This window comes from Antechinus flavipes, chromosome 2, assembly GCF_016432865.1.
Source record: "Antechinus flavipes isolate AdamAnt ecotype Samford, QLD, Australia chromosome 2, AdamAnt_v2, whole genome shotgun sequence".
Taxonomy (NCBI): Eukaryota; Metazoa; Chordata; class Mammalia; order Dasyuromorphia; family Dasyuridae; genus Antechinus; species Antechinus flavipes.
In genome coordinates, this window is record NC_067399.1 from 601,288,332 (window position 1) to 601,299,674 (window position 11,343).

Genomic DNA, 11,343 nt, shown 5'->3' on the forward strand with positions numbered 1-11,343 from the left:
ATCTTGCACATAGGTCATATACTGCAAAATCATTTGATCTAGCCCTTCCAAGACAACCATAAGTGAAGATAAGCTGAAAGCTGGATACTGCAACCTCCCACTGGTTGAGTTCTATAATTTGCTAGTTCTGTATGGCCCATGAATGATATTATAAATATCCAAATAGACCTTGGCAGAAAAAAGGTTTCCCATTCCTGGCCTAGATCATAACAACCCCTGTGGAATAGTATTATTGCCCTATTTTACAGATGAGAAAACTGAGTTTTGGAGAGTTTAAGTGGTTTACTTATATGTCCTATATCTAGCAAGTTTCCAAATGAAAATTGGAACCTTGGTCTTTCTGAATCCAGTTTTCTAGTCCTCTTTTCACTAAATGACATATAGCATAGTATTGTTTAGGATAGATAGATAAAGATATAGACACTTTTTAATTAAATGTCTTAGTGACTGACAATGATTTTTTATGTATTCTGATTTCTTGTTAAAGTCATTATTATTTATTTACAAACAAGATTTTAAATCTTAGATTTCTGCATTTCCCCCCTTATAACTGCCTTATAAAGGAAGTAAATATGTTTTATTACCCCCATTTTATAGATGAAGAAGTGAGGATTACAGAGGGTAATTTGCCAAAGTTTATATAATTATTAAATTTCAGAGTGAAAATTCAAACCCAGTTTTTCTTAAATTCTACTTTACAGCAGTTTTCCTTGAACCAAAGTATGTAATATATATTGTTTATTCATTTTCAATTGCATCTGACTCTTTCTGACCCCATTTTGGGGTTGTCTTGGCAAGAATATTAGTGTTTCCTATTTCCTTATTTACAGCTAAGGAAACTGAGGCAATTAGAGTCAAGTGACTTGCCTAGTAAGGGTCTGAAATCACATTTGAACTCAGGAGAAATGGTTCTTTTTGATTCTAGGCCTGGCACTCTGTGTACTATGTTGCCACTTAGCTGTTCATATAGAATTTAGTATGTACTTGAGAAGTATTTGTTAACTGATATTTTCTGGCCACCAGGATTTCTTGTCAAACACACAAAACCTTCCCCTCTATCTACATTTGAAGAGAATTTGAACAAAATGCTTTTGTTTTCTCCATCTCAAGTGTATTTTCCCTTGCAACAAACATATAAGGTAGTCATTATTAGTTTCCTTTTTATTTTTTTTTAGTTCAGGACTTAACAAACATCAAAAAGTAACATTTCTCTATATACAGTAGAAATAAAAAGTATATGAAACTAAATCCCTATTCCATACCATTTGCTTTCTGTAAAACATGCAATAAATTTAACCTATAATTTTCAAAGCTTTTCTGCTTGTTTATATTTCCTTCTGAACTTCTTTCTATATTTCTTTGTGTACTTTAAAAATATTTCAATGATCCTTCTTTTTATCTTTTATTTTGTTTTTCCAATACTATTGTTACCTTCCTCTTCTCTCAACATTTCCTTTCAAAATTAGAAAAAAATAAAATCATTTTAATAAGCATAATCAAGCAAAATAAATCTACACATGTCCAAATATGTCTGTCTCTTTTCACAACTTAGGTACAATACTACTTTGTCAGAAGATCAGTTTATATTTCATCATGGATGCTCTGGAGACATAGTTTATCTTTGATTTGGCAGAGTTTTTAAGTCTTTCAAAATTTTTTTTATTTTTAAATAATGTTGCTTTTGAGTAATTTTAGTCACATCCAACTCTCCATTATTTCACTTGGGTTTTTTGGCAAAGATACTGGACAGGTTTCTATTTCCTTTTCAACCTCATTTTACAGATAAGGGAACTGAGGCAAACAGGTTTAAGTGATTCGAGGTTCCATACCTAATAATTGCCTAAGGCTAAACTTGAATTCAGGTCTCCTCTTGATTTTAGGGACAACACTCTATCTAATACACCTTGTTCCCCTGATTCTTTCCATTTCACTTGGTATTAATTTATACTTCCTAGTATTCTTTGCAGTCATCTCTTTCTTGAGATAAATCTTGAAAATCTTTTTCTTGACGTAACAAAATTGATTATATTGATATGCCACAATTTATTTGACCATCCCCCAATTGATGGACAATGTTTTTAGTTCCCAGGTCTTTTCATTTTTTCCCCTTTTCTATCTTCACTTCAAAATTAGAATTTTTTTTAGCTTGTATCTTTCCCCTTTTTACCCCTCTCTTCTAATCCCCACTTGTTTCCTTACTGAGTTTGATGTATTTTACATCAAACTCTTTGTGGATAAATAAGTATGAATCTGTCCAGTTCAGATAAGAATAAGACTCATCTGATAAACATTCCCAAAATGTTTTTCTCCATGTTTGTATCATTTTGTTGGACTCTTATTTTTATGTCAGAGTTTCCATTCAGTCCTGATCTTTATTCAAGAATTCATGAAAGTCCTCTATTCATTAAAGATCAATTTTTCCCTCTATAGGAACATAATCATCTTTCAGAAAAACTTATAATTGATTTTAAACCTATATCCTTTGTCTTTTGGACTAATGTATTTAAGGATCTCCTTTTATTATTTGTGAGAAATTACCAGATCTGATATAAACCTTATGGTAATTTTTGGTACTTAAAATCTTTCTGACTGCAGTTTTTTTTTTCTTTTTTCTTAAAATCTTTGGTTTTGAGTTATAACATTTTCAAGTTTCTTTTGGAGTTTTAAAAAAAATACATAGAAATCTCTTTTCATCCCCTCACACTCTCATTTCATTGAGGGAGAGGAAAAAATTTGTCATAATATATATTCATAGTCAAGCAAAAGCAATTCTCCCAATGGCTGTATACAAAGATATATGTTTCATTCTGCACCTTAAATCTTTCACTTCTATGTAATAATAGCATGCTTCACTATATGTCCTCAGGAATCATGAATTGTTATTATATTGATCATATTTCTTATAGCTTTCAAAGTTATTTGTTTTTGCAGTAGTATTTTATAAATTGTTCTCCTGATTATACTCTTTTCATTTTTTATCAGTTTATGTCTTCAGAATTTCTTATTTTTATGATATAAATATTAAAGTATAAATTATACATCTAGTTCTGTTCATATGACTGCAACAGTTTATATAAAATTTTTGTATCTTTTGGAAATTGTTGATTTCTTTTTTTCTTATACTACAATATTTATTGCATTATATTCATAGAAAAAAATTTATCCATTCTTCAATTAATAATCATCTTTTTAGTTTCCAGGGTTTGTTTTGTTTTATTTTGCTACCACAAAAGGAAGTGATGTATTTTTGCATATATAGAATCTTTTATTTTTTTCTTTGGTCTTCTCCATAACTATGGATCTAAAGGTGATATAGCTGGGTCAAAGAGCATGCACTGCTAATTTTAGATATTTTTTTGTATATAATTCCAATTTGTTTTCTAAAATGGTTGTCCCTATTCACAGATTCATCAAGAATGCATTCATGTGCCTGCTTTTCCACAGCCCCTTAAACATTTATGTTTTTCCCATTTTGTCCTGTTTGCCACTCTGATGAGTGTGAGATAGACTTATAATTACTTTAATTTGAATTTATCTATTAATGAGTTAGAGCTTTTAAAATATGAGAATATTTGACCTGTGTTTCTTTCTTTAAGAACTGTCTGTAATATCTGTAAGCCTATCAACTGGAAAATATTACTTTTATATATTTGAATCTCTCCCCAAAAGTGCAGGAAACTATTTCATTAAGTTTGTTGATTGTGTTAAGAATTCTCTTTGCCAATCAAGGACCATGTCTTCTTTCACATACTCAGCAGCATGCAAAGCTTTACTAGCTTTGTCTGGAAACCAGATTATATTTACAAAGAGGCAATGTGGTATAAAGATTAAGCATTTGTCTTGAGAATTAGGAAAACCCAGATTCAAAACTTGTATCCTATACATACTACATATGTGACTCTAGACAAGTCACTTAATCCAAAGAGCCTCAGAACCCCTAAGATTATTAGTTTTAGAGACCTGCTTTGTTAAATGGAATTCATCCCCATGTGCCTCCTACACCAAGGAAATCACAGATATGGTCCAAAATAAAATGGTTACAAAGTAAATGTTTCTAGATTTTAATCCTGTTTTTGCTAACTTAAATTACATTCTTCAATCACTCATAATCACCACCAACAGAAACAAAACAAACAACAACAAAAAAAACCAAAGGTTTCCATATCAGGAACTTTGAAATCATGGCCATTTTAACTTTATCCATGAGGGAAATTTGGATTTTAGTGGTCAACATCTGGCTAAAAAATAAAGTTCTCAAAAATACTTTATATAAAGAACTTCACTGTCTGGTTTTAAAAAGGAATTGATCTAAAATGTGACATATAGTCCCTAAAGTTTATGCTTAATTTTAACTATGGCTCAAGTCATAGTTGGTAAAAGCCATTTAAGTTTTAATTGGAAAATATCCAAGAATTTCAGAGAAGACCCATACCTTGAATTTAGTTGCAGAGCCAATGAATTCAATTCCATCTTATCTATTTCAGATGCTCACATATTTGAAGCAACAACTCATATAGTTCATTTCTGCACCTGCTGATTTCTCAATTTTAAGTGTTTACACAGCAAGTAGCGATGAGAGAGACAGAAAACTTTAGATAGACTTTGAGCTTTGTTCATGAACTAGAAATATGTGCTTCAGATGCTTGTTGAAGCAGGCTTCCCAAAACTTAATTTGTTATAAGGGAAAGAAAAAATTTATACTCAATCCTAAACAAAGCATTATCCTTATAATTGGGTAAAGAGTAAAAAGGGAGTTCTGAAAAGGAATTCAGGGTACTGAATTCTATAAATGCAGGAATTAGAACTATTAAGAGAAAAAATTAAAGCTAAATCACTATTAGGATTCAAAATAGACTTATTTTGAGAAATTATTTTTAGTCAATTCACAGCTTCTGCCAAAGACTGACACGGTCTTTGTGATTAGTCCATTGTGCTTCTTCACTAAAGGCAAAGCCATAAAAATGTCTTTCATTTTAGGAAATGATCAGAGGCTTCCATCATTTCTAACTGGTTATAAAGAGATAAGAATGAAATGAATCTTTTGCCTTCCATATACACAAAAGTGCAGACTCTTTAGAGTTAGAGCTGGAGTGGACCTCCTAGGGCTTCTCCCTCACTTTATAAAGGAGGAAATTCAAAAGATGGAATGATTTGCCCAATATCATACAAGTAGTTTATAATAAATCCAGGTTTGGAACCCAAATTTCAAATCCTTTGATAACAAATCCAGGACTCCTGCCGTAGTTTCTCTTCTTGATACTTAACAGTAGTTTTTAGGACTCAAATATCTATAGAAAGTTATTAAAGTTATTAATGTCAAGACTCTAAAATCCTAAAATTATGGATTAATATTTTTAAATGGTTAAATTTAGTTACAACATATCAATGTGCCTCAGATCATTTCCTATTAAAATTTGCATCAATATGATAGAAAGAACCAGAGGAATATGTCAATAAATTGACTATATTTTACTAATTTTTAAAATTAATATTTATATGTTGGAAAGTATTGTTCCCAAGTTCCTCTCTTCCATAATGCTATCTATAAAAGTTGGAACTTTAATATAGACTCTTAAAATTCTGGGAGAGAACCTAATTAGAGGTCACCTAAATTCTCTAAACACTGCTCAGTTTACAGAAAACATGTTTGCCAAATAAAGATAAAAATGACAGTATTTGCTTTACACACACATTCAAGTATTCCTTGCAGTAATTCCATTTTCTGGCCCTAAGGGTCTAGAGCCCACAGAATAAGAATCACTAATATAATTCATCCTCCCAATTTATATATGGAGAAAACTGAAGCCCAAAAATGTTCACATAGGCAATAAGTAGATCTGTGATTCACAATTAGATTTTCTGTTACAAATTCCATATTTTTCCCATTAGATGAGACAGAGACTTTAAATATCTATCTGTCAACAAGCTTGAATTAGACACCTACTTTGTGCCAGGCAGGAGCCATCCCCAATTCTTCTGATCTGTATCTTGCCGAGAAAGTAAGACTTGTAACTCTGCATAGACTTTTGTCACTTCAGTTCAATTTATTTGCATGTCATGACATCACCTCCCCGATGTTATGGACTTCTTCAAGAACAAAGGGCAAATAATAACTTTGTGCCAGGTATTCTGCTAGATGCCAGGATTCAGATTTGAAAGAAAAATAGTTTTTTTTATCAGACAAGATCCTAGTAAAAGCTATATGCCTTCTTATATCCACTTTTCCTCTTATTCACTTCTCATAAATTTGTAGTCTGGCTTCCTGCTTTTATCACACATCTGAAACTCTTCTCTCTGATGTGATGTTCTAATTACAAAATCAAATGTTCTTTTATCAGATCTTATCTTCCTTAGGTCCTGTAGTATCTAACATTATTGATCTTGCTCTGTATTCCTGTCTAGGTTTTCACATAACTTCTCTTCTGTTTTTTATCCCTCCATAGTTTCATACTTCCTTTTCTTGATACTTAACAGTAATTTTTAGGACTCAAATATCTTTAGAAAGTTATTAGTTTCAAAATCCTAAAATTTTGATTAATTTTAGTACTCCTTTTCAATATTATCTTTCAAGCCATGTCCATGAAATTGGCTGTCATATCTGTACTCTAAGGCTCTGTCCTAGGTACTCTTGTCCCCATTACACTCTTACCTAAGTGTGACTTCATGATTTCATCTGCTCCCATATTTTCATATCTATGCAGATGACTCCCAGATCTCATATGGGCTCTTTATCATAACTTGCTGTTATCCAGTCATTTTTCAGTTGTTTCCAATTCTCCATGACCTCATTTGGCATTTTCTTGGCAATGATACTAAAGTGATTTACCATTTCCTTATCCAGCTCATTTTACAGATAAAGAAACTGAGGCAAATAGAGGTAAATGACTTGCTCATGGCCACACAGCTTATAAGAATCTAGTCCAGATTTGGATTCCAGGCCTGGAACTCTATCCACTTTGACACATCATTGCTCTATCATCTGAGCTTACTAAATACTTAATGAATCCTCCAATTTATCCCAAGTACATGTCCAAAAAACCCCACTTCATTACCTTTTTCCCCATATCCATCCTCTTCCAAATTTTCCTATTTGTTCCCTATCACCATTTATTAGATATACAAGTTTGCAATCTTCTTATCATTTTAGAGGCCACTTAGTTGCTCCCCTTCTTGTCATCCTTTCACTCACCTCATATATCCAGTTAGCTGCCAAATATTGTCATTTCATTTTTAATAGTCTTTTTCATATCTATCCTTTTCTAGGGAAATAAAAGGAAGCAGGGATTTATTGAATACCTACAATGTATTAGGCTCTGTGTTAAGCATTTTAAAATATTTTTAAAATAATATGTCATTTGATTTGTACAAGCCTGGGAAATTCCACTACCCATTGATTTAGTCACCACCTTTATTCAATCTCTCATATCCTCTTACTCAGCCTATAGAAATTACCTCCAAAGTATCCTACCTACCTCAAATGTCTCCCACTAATTCATTCTCTACATAATTGCCAAAATGACTTTTCTAAAGAGAATGTCTGACCAAATCTCTCCTTTACTCAAGTAATCAGTCAACGAGCATTTATTAATTTCTTTTTATGTGTAACTCAGCAAACTTCAATTATGGCTCATATATGCAAAGTCAAATGCAAAGCCTGAATTTGGCTTTGGAAGTGCTTTAAAACTTCATCTTAGATAGCAGAGTAAGGATAGAGATTCACCTAAGCTATCCTAAATTTGTCCCTAAAAACCTTTAAATAATACTTCAAACCAAATTCAAGAGCAGCAGGACCAACAAAAAATTAGTGAAACAATTTTCTAACCCAAGACAACTGAGGAATTTGTCAAGGAAGGTCTGTCTCATGGAGTGAAAGTTGGACTTAGAATGAAGCACAGATCATGCCCCAGCAATACCAGCTGCAGGTCTTGGAGGCAAGTTCATCAATGGCAGCAGTAGCTTTGGGAGCTCTCACTTCACGTGAAGTCACACAGCTGGCCAGAGATTTTTGCTGTCACCATATTGTTATATTGCCCAATTACAATTCTAGGTCACAGTTCAAAGTCAATGAAAAGAATCATTGCCTCAACACAAGGGAGCAGGAATCCTGGTCATAGTTATAGGGCAGAAAAAGGGTGCTTGTGGTCACTCAAAAGTATTTCCAATGGTAGCCATCTCTAGGGTGGGGGAAAGGAAGAAAAACTAGAGAAAAAGAAAGAAAAAAGTAATTTAACATAACTTCATTATATATTTAAAAGAAATAGCAAGATGCTCATAATAGTTTCTTAGTTTCATGTGTAATCATCTTTTTATTATACTATGTTATGTAAATGATAATTTTATTCCAAATACAAAAAAAATTTTTTTTGAATCAAATAAGAGGTTGAGGAAAACCTGAGAAAAGAAATTAGAGTAATATAAGAAAATCAAGAAAAACAGTAAAAAGGGCAAAAATGTACTGAAGAAAATATCTTAAAAAGTAAAATTGTCCAAATAATAAAAGGGACACAAAAGTCCACTGAAGAGAAGACGTTTTTAAAAAAGAGAAGTAGCCAAATGGAAAAGTAGGCACAAAATCTCACTGAAGAAAATAAAATCTTAAAAATGAGAACCAGGCAAGTAGAAGTTAATAATTCCATGAGACATTAAGAAGTAATAAAACAAAATGAAAAAATGAGAAAAATAAGAAAATGTAAAATATCTCATTGGAAAAAACTGATCTGGAAAATAGATCAAGGAGAGATTATTCAAGAATTACTAAACTACTTGGAAGTCATAATCAAAAAATAGCCTAGACATTATTTTTCAAGAATTTATCTAGGAAAATTTTAATTAAGAAAGTTATCTAGGAAAACTGCCCCAATTTCCTAATAAAAAGAAACAAAAGAATCCACTAATCACCTCCTGAAAAATATCACACAATGAAAACTCCCAGGAATATTACCACCTAGTTGCAGGACTCCCAGCTTGAGAAGAAAATGTTGCAAACAGCTAGAAAGCAACAATTAAATATTGTATAACTGCAGTCAGGATCTATAAGATTTAGCAATGCATTGTTGATGGAATTGTGACTCCATTCTAGAAAGCAATTTGGAACTATTCCCAAAGGGCTACCAAACTGTGCATACCATTGAATCCAGCAATATCACTATCACAACTAGGTCTGTATCCCAATGTTATCAAAGAAAAATAAAAAGGAATCTATATGTATTTTATACACATATATGTGTATTTTATATATATATATATATATATAACAGCAGTTCTTTTTGTGGTACCAACAATTTGGAAATTCAGAGAATAATAACCACCTGGAGAATGTGGTATATGATTATAATGGAATATTATTGTGCAATGAGAAATGTCAAGCAAGGTGCTTTCAGAAAAACCTCGAAGACTTATATGAATTGATGCAAAATGAAGTGAACAAAACCAGGAGAACATTATACCTAGTAATAGTAATTGCATTTCAATTGGGAATGACTTCAGATTAATAGAAGTCAATTTTGAAGGAGTCGTGTTGAAAAATGAAACCTACCTCTAGAGAAAATCTGAATGCAAATCAAAGGATACTTTTTAAATTTTTTCTTTATTTTTCTGTTGTGGTTTTGGTTTCTTTTGTTGTCTTTTTGTTTTGTTTTGTTTTGGGTTTTTTTGCAAAATGGCTAATATAGAAATAAGTTTTTCAAGGTTTCATTTATATAATCTATATTAAAATTTTTGCTTTTTCAATGGAAAGAGAGAATTTGGAATTTGGAATTCTTCAAAATTAATATTAAGTATTTTACACATTATTGAAAAAAATAAAAAGAGAGGGGAAAACAACTTCATTCCAACTTACCTCTCCAGATTTATTAAACATTACTATCCAATTTGTGGGCTAAGCAAACTTCCATTTTTATTATTCCTCAGATTCTCCCTTTCTTACATGCCTTTGTATTGTTGTTAACTATCAAAACAGACAATAACAGAATCCAAGCATTGGAAGGCTCTTTAACAGACATCTTGTCTAATTTATGCCCTTTCTGTACAATATGCAAGACAATTGGTCATCCTACCTTCACTTGAAGTCCTCCCCGGGCAGGTGAACACTAGAAACTTCACTGCTTTTCAAGGCTGCCTACTCTTTTTTTGAGAAAGCTCTACTTTTTATCAAATTTTTCCTCATATCAAACATAAATTTGCCTTCTGGGAGCATATACCAATTGTTTCTATTTTATCTTCTCTCCTTTTACAGTTGAAGTAAAGCAAAATGATGAAAGATATATACTTAATTTTGACTTAGAACCAGAATCTAGTTTTCCTGTTTCCCAAATGAATGTTCTTTCCATTGTACCAAGCATTTCAATTAATTTAGCACTAAAAAGAAAATATTCATTCTAGGTTTGCTCTGAATATCATTCATATAATTTCGGTAACTCAAAAGCTCAAATAGAAAAAAAAATTGCCTCACTGTATGGATTACAATCTAATGTATTTTACACAGCTTTCTTCTAAAAGGTTATTCATAAAGAGAATATAATGATTTCTGTTCCTGAATATATAATTTTCTGTCCCTGGTGCCCATTAGATTGGAGAACAGTCTAAAAATGAAGACCCTAATCTATGAAAAATTCTAAGTGAAAGGAGGTTTAATTCAACTCAATGAAGGGCATCAAAAATCAATACAATTAAAAACATGAAGAATCTGTGATTTCTAAATAAGGACCTCCATAAGGGGACCCCTCATGTGGGGACTCTATGCATATCAGGACCTGTCTATGACTAAGAAGATACCTTTCATTGAATCATTAGAGCCCCAGAATTGTTAAGTGGCTTGCTCAGGCTTGGTTTTAAAATCAGAACTTTTCAATTCCCAGACACACACTCTACAAACTATAACAGTCTACTTCTAATACAGACAATTAAGAAAAAATTAGTAAAATAAAAATCAAAACAATAACGCAGAGTGGTAATTTTTATCTTTACAATTAATGTCCTTCATGAGTTACTGCCAAAAAAAGGATTAGATGATGTCTCAGCACTTCGAATTTACAAATTAAATTTGGGGAAATGTCTTGTTGATTGTTACTGTAGGTAATCAGAAATTGACTGGGCATGGATTGATAATTACATAAAGTTAGCTAATTACTAGGTGACAAGTGAAGTGAATGCAAATGACATATTAGAGAAAGCTGGGCAGGCAGATACGTATTTGAAGGAATTGGTATCATAGCTGACTATGTGGTACTAGCTTTCAATAATTTTCTGTCAGGTTTCATCAGTGACCTCTACTCAGAATAATCAATATTCTCCTAAAATATTTCTGGCCCAAAGTTTGTCTGAGGAAGAAATGTGAGTAAGGGA